This window comes from Helianthus annuus, chromosome 8 (genome assembly GCF_002127325.2).
Source record: "Helianthus annuus cultivar XRQ/B chromosome 8, HanXRQr2.0-SUNRISE, whole genome shotgun sequence".
Classification (NCBI taxonomy): Eukaryota; Viridiplantae; Streptophyta; class Magnoliopsida; order Asterales; family Asteraceae; genus Helianthus; species Helianthus annuus.
The window spans coordinates 139715807-139723725 of NC_035440.2; the positions used below are offsets into that span (position 1 = coordinate 139715807).

The window sequence follows — 7919 nt, forward strand, 5'->3', positions numbered from 1 at the left end:
TGCCCATTATTCTTACTGGCAGTTTTTGTTTTCTGAGTTACTGAAGAGTGACCACGGGGCTGTGGCAGTGCAACACGGGGCCGTGCTGAACTCCCCAGTAACTGGGATCCGGAAAACAGCAACTGTAACCACGACCATGGGCCGTGGTCATTGACCATGTGGCCGTGGTGAGAGACCTGACTGACATTCTTTTCTGTTTTTATCACAAGACTTGGAACTCAATCGCAGGGCCTGAACTCTCTACGCAGTGCATGAGCTCCAGTTCCAATAAAGACATAAAAGAACCTCTAGACGAACCCGAACGCTTTCTAAGAAAGAGACTAAAAGCCAAAAATCTAGAGAAGGCTTTGGGGGACCAACTTCCAATGGCGGATCAGCGTACCCTAATGGATTACCTACGGCCCACGATCGGTAATCTCGGAGCCACCATCAATGCACCGAATGTCGATGCCAACAACTTCGAACTACGGCCGCATTTGATCTTGATGCTCCAAAATTCTGCAACCTTCCATGGACTAGCTGATGAAGATCCCCATTTACATGTTACCAACTTTTTGGAAATATGTGACACTTTCCGGATCAACAGAGCTTCAAACGACGCCATCCGCTTCCGAATGTTCCCATTTTCACTAAAAGACCGAGCTAAGGCTTGGCTAAACACCCTCCCAAGTGGTTCGGTAAGCACTTGGGATGAAGTTGCCCAAAATTTCTATATAAGTATTTCCCGCCCTCTAAAACCGCTAAATTAATGACTGAAATCAATACATATTCACAAGAGGACGGGGAATCCTTATATGAAACTTGGGAAATATTCAAGGAGCTATTGAGAAAATGCCCTCACCATGGTCTCGCCGTGTGGTAACAAATATCCACTTTCTATAATTGATTATTGCCACACACAAGACAAACACTCGACTCAAGCTCCGGGGGACTCCTAGGTAATCGACGCTCGAATGAAATTTATAATCAAATTGAGGAAATTGCTCAAAACAATTTTCAATGGCACACACCCCGAGGCTCAAAATATATTGCCCCGGGCGCCCAGAAAGTAGATGAGAGCACCTCTTTACAAGCCCAAATCGAGGCCCTATCTTCAAAAATCAAAAAGTTAGAAATGGGAAAAACGGCCTCAGTTATGGCTTGTGAAAGGTGTGGTTGGCCACATGAAAATTGGAGTTTTATGAAAGAAATGGAAAATCAAACGGAAATGGTAAACTACATTGATAATTGACCTAGGCCGTCGGGTCCCCCAACGGGTACATACAACCAAGGATGGCGTAACCACCCTAACCTTGGTTAGAAGAGCCCATAAATAGTAGTAACCAACAAAATCAAAATCAAAGACCAAACTTTCAACAACAACCAAGAAATGAGTCACAAAATTTCACTCAACAACAACAAGGGGACGGGAGAGGCTTGAAGACCTCATACATGCCTTATCTCCGAAACCAATAAAAGGTACTCGGATCGATTCCTACAAATGGAATCCAACTTTAGAAATCAACAAGCTAGTATTTAAAACATTGAAAAACAACTAAGTCAACTAGCTCAAAATTTCTCCGAGAGACCACAAGGCGCATTACCTAGCAATACCGAAACCAACCCAAAGGCGTAAGTACACCTCATAACACTAAGAAACCGGACCGTAGGTCCCGAGGAAACCCCACTACCCTCAACCAACAGTAATCCACCCAACCAAACCACAACTTCACCCACAACCCACAAAGACACAACTCCCCCACAAAATTCTGAACCTACCAAAAACCCCTCGGTACCCTACCCCGGTCGGTTACTTCACCAAAAGACCAACGAGCAATTCACAAAATTCATAAACTTGCTAAAACAATTGCATATCAATCTTCCATTTGTGGAAGTCCTCACTCAAATGCTGAAGTACTCCAAATTCATGAGGGACTTCCTCACCCACAAAAGAAAGATTGAAAAATTACAATTGGTCAACCTAAGTGAAGAATGCTTCACCATACTCCTCAACAAACTCCCATAAAAGAAAATCGACCTCGGAAGCTTCACCATCCCTTGTTCCATTGGGGGATCACTCGTATGAAATGCACTAGCTAATCTTGGGGCTAGCATCAATCTCATGCCCGCATCAATGTTTGACCGACTCGGACTAGGTAAAACGAGCCCCACGAAGATGAGCATACAACTCGCCGATAGGTCTATCAAATACCCACAAGGTGTCGTCGAGAATCTATTGGTAAAAGTCGGAGACTTTGTCTTCCCGGCCGACTTTATCATTATTGGTGCATAATGTCTAAAGCCTACGTCTTAGTTGTAGTTAATCAATGTATAGGGTCTGTTTTGGTTAAATGTGTATTTTACAGGGGTTAAAGGTGTAAAAGTTTGATTTTCATGTAAAGGTTTCGCTTGAATGATCATATGCCATACAAGCGAAACTACTTGATAAGGTTTCGCTTGTATGGTCATGTCCTTTCAAGGGAAACTACCACTAGTATATATACCCCTTCAGTCTTTCACATTTGCAACTTTCATGTCATCGGAGCATAATGTCTAAAGCCTGCGTCTTAGTTGTAGTTAATCAATGTATAGGGTCTGTTTTGGTTAAATGTGTATTTTACAGGGGTTAAAGGTGTAAAAGTTTGATTTTCATGTAAAGGTTTCGCTTGAATGATCATATGCCATACAAGCAAAACTACTTGATAAGGTTTCGCTTGTATGGTCATGTCCTTTCAAGCGAAACTGCCACTAGTATATATACCCCTTCAGTCTTTCACATTTGTAACTTTCATGTCATCAGATAGCCGAACTGCTGACCGTGTTTTTCTTGAAGAATTAATGTGAAAGCAAGTTTAAAGTGATTTCTATCTGTTTTCTACTCATTTCTTTATCTGATTTGCTTTGATTCAAGACATACATGTATTTTCGCTACATGATTGGTTGGTACTAGCTCCGATTGTCTCATAGGAAGGGCAAACACGATCCTACAATTGGTATCAGAGCCAGTTGTGAGGTAGTTGACCAGAATCAAGGCATTTTTCAAGCACTTTGTGAGTTTCAGACAGTTCTGCCGGTCAAAATGGACTAAAAATTGGACATCCAGTGTAAAAGTACCTAATAATAAACCCTTGAAAAGCTCATACCTTAAATCAGCATAAAAAGTAACCAAAAACAGCTCGAAAGTAGGTTTCGCTTGTATGACACCCTAGTGGTTTCGCTTGTTTGAACCTGTAATTCAGAAGTTTCGCTTATAGTGTTCCGCTTTAAGTGCTGTTTTTAGAGGTTTCGTTTGTGAGGTTCCGCTTATTGTGACATAATAGAAGGTTTCGCTCAAAGGTTCCGCTTCAAATGTCATTGCTAAGAGTTTCGCTTGAAGGGTTTCGCTTGATAGGTTTCTCTTGTTAGTTCTGAAGTAGTTCCGCTTGTGAAGTCATTGGGTAGTTTCGCTTGGTTGTACATCATCAGGGTTTCGCTTATTTGTACATCTGAGTAGTTTCTCTTTTTCATACACTTGGTGTTAGGTTTTGCTTATTTGACCTGTGTTTGTGAAAATCTGTGTTAGTTCGTTTTGTACGCGATCAAGTATTGAAAACTTAGTCATTGTTCGAGATTTGTTACTAAAAATGGATAGTCAAGATTTCTACAACATGTTTGCGGGAAGTGGTGGGGCTATTCAAAGTCCAGCTAGTATCATGCAGAATGTCAACTTAGAAAATGAATTGGGAACAATGCAAAAGCCACCCAAACTGATGAGCTTTGATGAATATTCTGGATGGTCCGGAAGGTTTAAAAACTGGGTTCAGGCCAACCATTTTGAGTGTTGGATGAAGATCGAAAGGAAATACATACCTCCAATTGATGGGCTCAGGATGGTTAAAACTATTGGAAGTCTTACAGATACTGAGCAGGTAGATTTTAAAGCTGAAAAGAAAATGGTGAGCATCTTGCAACAAGCCATTAAAGAAGACATCCTCGTATTGCTACAACATGACGAAAGTTCTCAGTCAATCTGGCAAGCGCTAGAACTGAAGTTTAAAGGAAGTGCTTCTATGATCAAGAGCAAAAAGGCGCTTATCAAGAAAGAGTTCGATATTTTTACTGGGATCAAAGGAGAGTCAACGAAACAGTTAATCGAAAGATATTGTGACCTTGTAGTTGAAATGAAAAGATTAGCAATTGAAAAAACAAATGAAGAATGGATTGATAAACTTTGTGATGCACTTCCATATGACGAGTGGGGAACTTATCTTATGATGCTGAAAAACAGTTCTGATTTTGTGAATTACAATCTGAGTGCATTTATTGAAAAGATCGAAGCTCACGAGCTTGAGTTGTTGAAGATAAAGAAGATGAATTCTGCTAGCATGCAACAAGACGTATCTCTATACTACAAAGGCAGTCCTTCAGTTGCAAATCTTCAAAGTCCAAAGATACATACAGGATTCAGTGCTGATAACACTTCAAATGCTGCATCAAGTTCTCATCAATCAAGCAGTCCTACACCTTTCGCGAGTTTTGAACCGAATGTCAAAGTTCAGGAACAGTCTTCGCCTCAAAGCTCTATTGGATCTAATCATCAGGCGTATGTTTCTAGAGTACAGTGTAATATCGCAGTGAACATCAAAAATGGAAACGAGATAACGGAAACTGCTGCGAAGCAACATATTGCACTACTCGCTTCCGTTCCCGAGGCATATGAAGGTCTAGTTGTGGGGAAAATTGGAAATCCGGACATGACAAAGGAGGACTATGACCAAATAGACCCCAAGGAACTTGAACTGATTGACATTAAATAGGGTATGGCAAGTCTAGTTCGTCGTGCTCAAAGGTTCATGGAAATCACGGGAAGAAACAGTTTATCAGGTCCAGATCAGAAGTTGGGATTTGATAAGTCGAAAGTAACGTGTTTCAAGTGTAAAGAACGTGGTCACTTTAAACGTGAATGCCCAAACCGTGAAGTCAACAATCACCAAAACCCGTTCACCAATGATTACTATCGACAGGCAATCTACCATCGACCGAACCAACAGCAAACTGTTCAAAGGCCACAGATAGAAAACAAACCTGAAAAGGCATTGATTGTGAACCAAGATGATAAACAGGTAGCTGCAGGTTTTAGCTGGGATAAATATATCCCTGGTAAAGATGATCAGGCAATGATGGCAGAGGTGGTTGAGATTTCTGAGGTAGTGACTGAACCGGAGGTTGTTGATGAAGTTGTTTATGAAGTTGTTGAGGAGATTCCTATGGAAAATGTTATTGATGTTGAGGAAATAGCAGCTGAAGCTTACTACTATCAATCACAACAGGAGGAGTTAGTTTATACTATGAAATCAGTTATGCCTCCTAATGTGTTTGATTCTTTTGCAGGTTATTTCGAGGAACCAAGAACTAGATCTTGTCCTAGATTTGAGGAGAAGAAAGAAGCTGTTGAAGAAGTGATTGCCGTGTCTAAAGAAATGACCGGAGAAGTTCTGAAAGACATTGCAGACAAAGCTTTAATGGGAAAGCTTAAAGAGGTAGATTCAGAACCCAAGGAGTCACAGCCTGTCGATAAGGTGTCGGTTAACAAAGAGGAAACTGAAGTTCAGGAGGTCGAATCTGTCAAACAGTCTGTATCTGAGTCAAAGCATGTCGGTAAAACTGATTGTGATGAAAAGGTTGATGAAAAGGATGTTCCAATCTCCGAAACGCCATGCCAACGTTGTTTACAACCGTGCGCGAAGTGTCTTGAAAAGGACACTAAGTATCGGGAATTGAAACATCATACAGATATGATTAAATTTGATCTTGAACAATTAAAAGAAGCTTATGATACCTTGGCCAGATCAATTAAGATGATTCAAAAAGAAAGCGCTGAAAATGATAAAGCTACTAAATTGGCACAAGCTACACTGTTTGATAAACAAAGAGAAGTCAATTATCATCTTGATACAATTGCGTCACTAAGAAAAGAACTTGAATTGGCCAAGATAGAGAATGACAGGATTGATAAAAAGTTAATGAGCTATGTGGCTTCGTCTTATGTGTTGGAACAAATCGTCCCTCAACAGCCACATGCTACACCTGTTTTCAAAAGCGTTCCACCCCCAATGTGGAATCACTACACTCAGAAATATCCAGATGGGGTGGAAGCTACTTTAAATCTTAAGCTGAAAACGATTGAGAGTGATTTACCTGACAGCATTGATATCACTTTCACTGCATCTGACACTGATAACGAATCTCAGGTTATCAAAAATGTTATCAATCAGGTGTTGGATGATGAAAGTGAGAAATCTGAGAAGGATCATTCTGAGAAGGCTGTCAGTGATTCTGAAGACGAAGGAAATTTCTTAGATCGATATGTACCGAAATCGGAAAAAAGTACGAATGATGATCCGATCATGGTGGTATACACTATGGCTGGAACTGACAAACTTTATTCCGACGTCGAGTACCCGCTTCAGAATGTCAAGATCGAAAATGTCGAGAAAGTTTTTAAACTGGTTGGATTGAACGTTAACGAAATCAATAACAAAGATTTCTTTTCGAAACTGAAAAAAAACTTTTGGTACTTCACGTCCCACTAGTTCGGAAAAGAAAGATGGGGTTGGTAAAGGTCAAAACAAGAAAAATCAGCTTAAAAACAAATGTATTGGGTTTGAAAAGAAAATGGCTAAACAAGTGTTTAAACCAAAAGAAAAAATAAATGATGTTTTTGTTGCTGGTCCTAGTACTGAGGTTGAAAAGGAATATATTTTTAGTCAAAAAGCTGTGGACGATTTCAATGCAGCACAGAAGCTTAAAGAAGAAACGGTCAATACTACTTTTGTCGAGTATGATAAAAGAGTGTGCTATCGCTGCAATGAAATTGGACATATGGCAAAACAGTGTCAAAAGGTGTTTAAGAAACATGTTGTTGAGAAACCAGTTCAAAAACAAATGGTTGAGAAATCAAAGGTTGAAAAATCAAATGTTCAAAAACAAAATGTTCAAAAACAAATGGTTCAAAAATCTCGACCTAAATCACCAGTTGTTTCAAAAGGTAAAAAGGAAATGGTTTCTCCGATCCGTATTCTGAAAAGAGGTGAATCGTTGAAGTCAGAGGATAAGCCGAAATCGACTTTTGAGATCGGCGAATCCTCTAAGACTAGCAAGACTTCAAAGTTTTATCCCAAGATGAAAATTTTTGAAAATCAGTCGTGGATCGTGAAATCGAAACCGTCGATTGAGGTCAAGAAAATGGAGAACGCTTTGACAAATGATTCAAATCTTTTTAAAGATGATGTGGTTGATTTTGAAAATGAAGTAGATAAGTTTCTTGATGAATTTCCTCCAATTACCACCAAAGTTAAAACAAGTGTGAATGAAGAGGTTCCAAATGTAACTTTTGATTTTCCAAAATCAAATGAAAAGTGTAATATTGTGTTCGGAAGTGTGTCGGAAGTAAAGAAATCATGGGTCTCTTTGTTTGAATGAATTTTTTTGTTGGTTGCAGGGGCTGCCCAAGTCAATTCTATCAAGATGGATTACGGACAGTGGAGCATCATGACATATGACTGGGTCTTTAGCTCTTCTTTATGATGTTAAGTCAATCAATGGAAGCTATGTTGGGTTCGCAGGGAATCAAGAAGGAAGAATAGTCGGCCAAGGAACGCTTACAAACAGAGTGATCTCATTTGACAAAGTGAACTATATCGTAGAGTTAACGAACAACTTACTGAGTATATCACAAATTTGTGATAAAGGTTTCAGTGTTCATTTTACTAAATCTGAATGTTTAGTGTTGAAACCAGGGTTTAAAATCCCTGATGAGTTGGTGTTGTTGCGCGCTCCGCGGGTAAATGATCTTTATATTTTGGACATGAGTGCTGCAACGCCAACAACTCATCAAAAACAGTGTTTTGTCACCAAGTCTAAAGCTACTGAAAAGGAGTCAGTAATGTGGCACCGGAAAA

At 39.8% G+C, this 7919-nt stretch overlaps 1 non-coding gene across 1 annotated transcript; it reads right to left on the reverse strand.

Annotated features, from left to right (window-relative positions):
* Positions 1–742: 742 nt before the first annotated feature.
* LOC118481387 lies at positions 743–849 on the reverse strand. The gene has a single exon (XR_004865594.1). It is a non-coding gene; the product is annotated as a small nucleolar RNA R71 (small nucleolar RNA).
* Between the last annotated feature and the right edge of the window lie 7070 nt (positions 850–7919).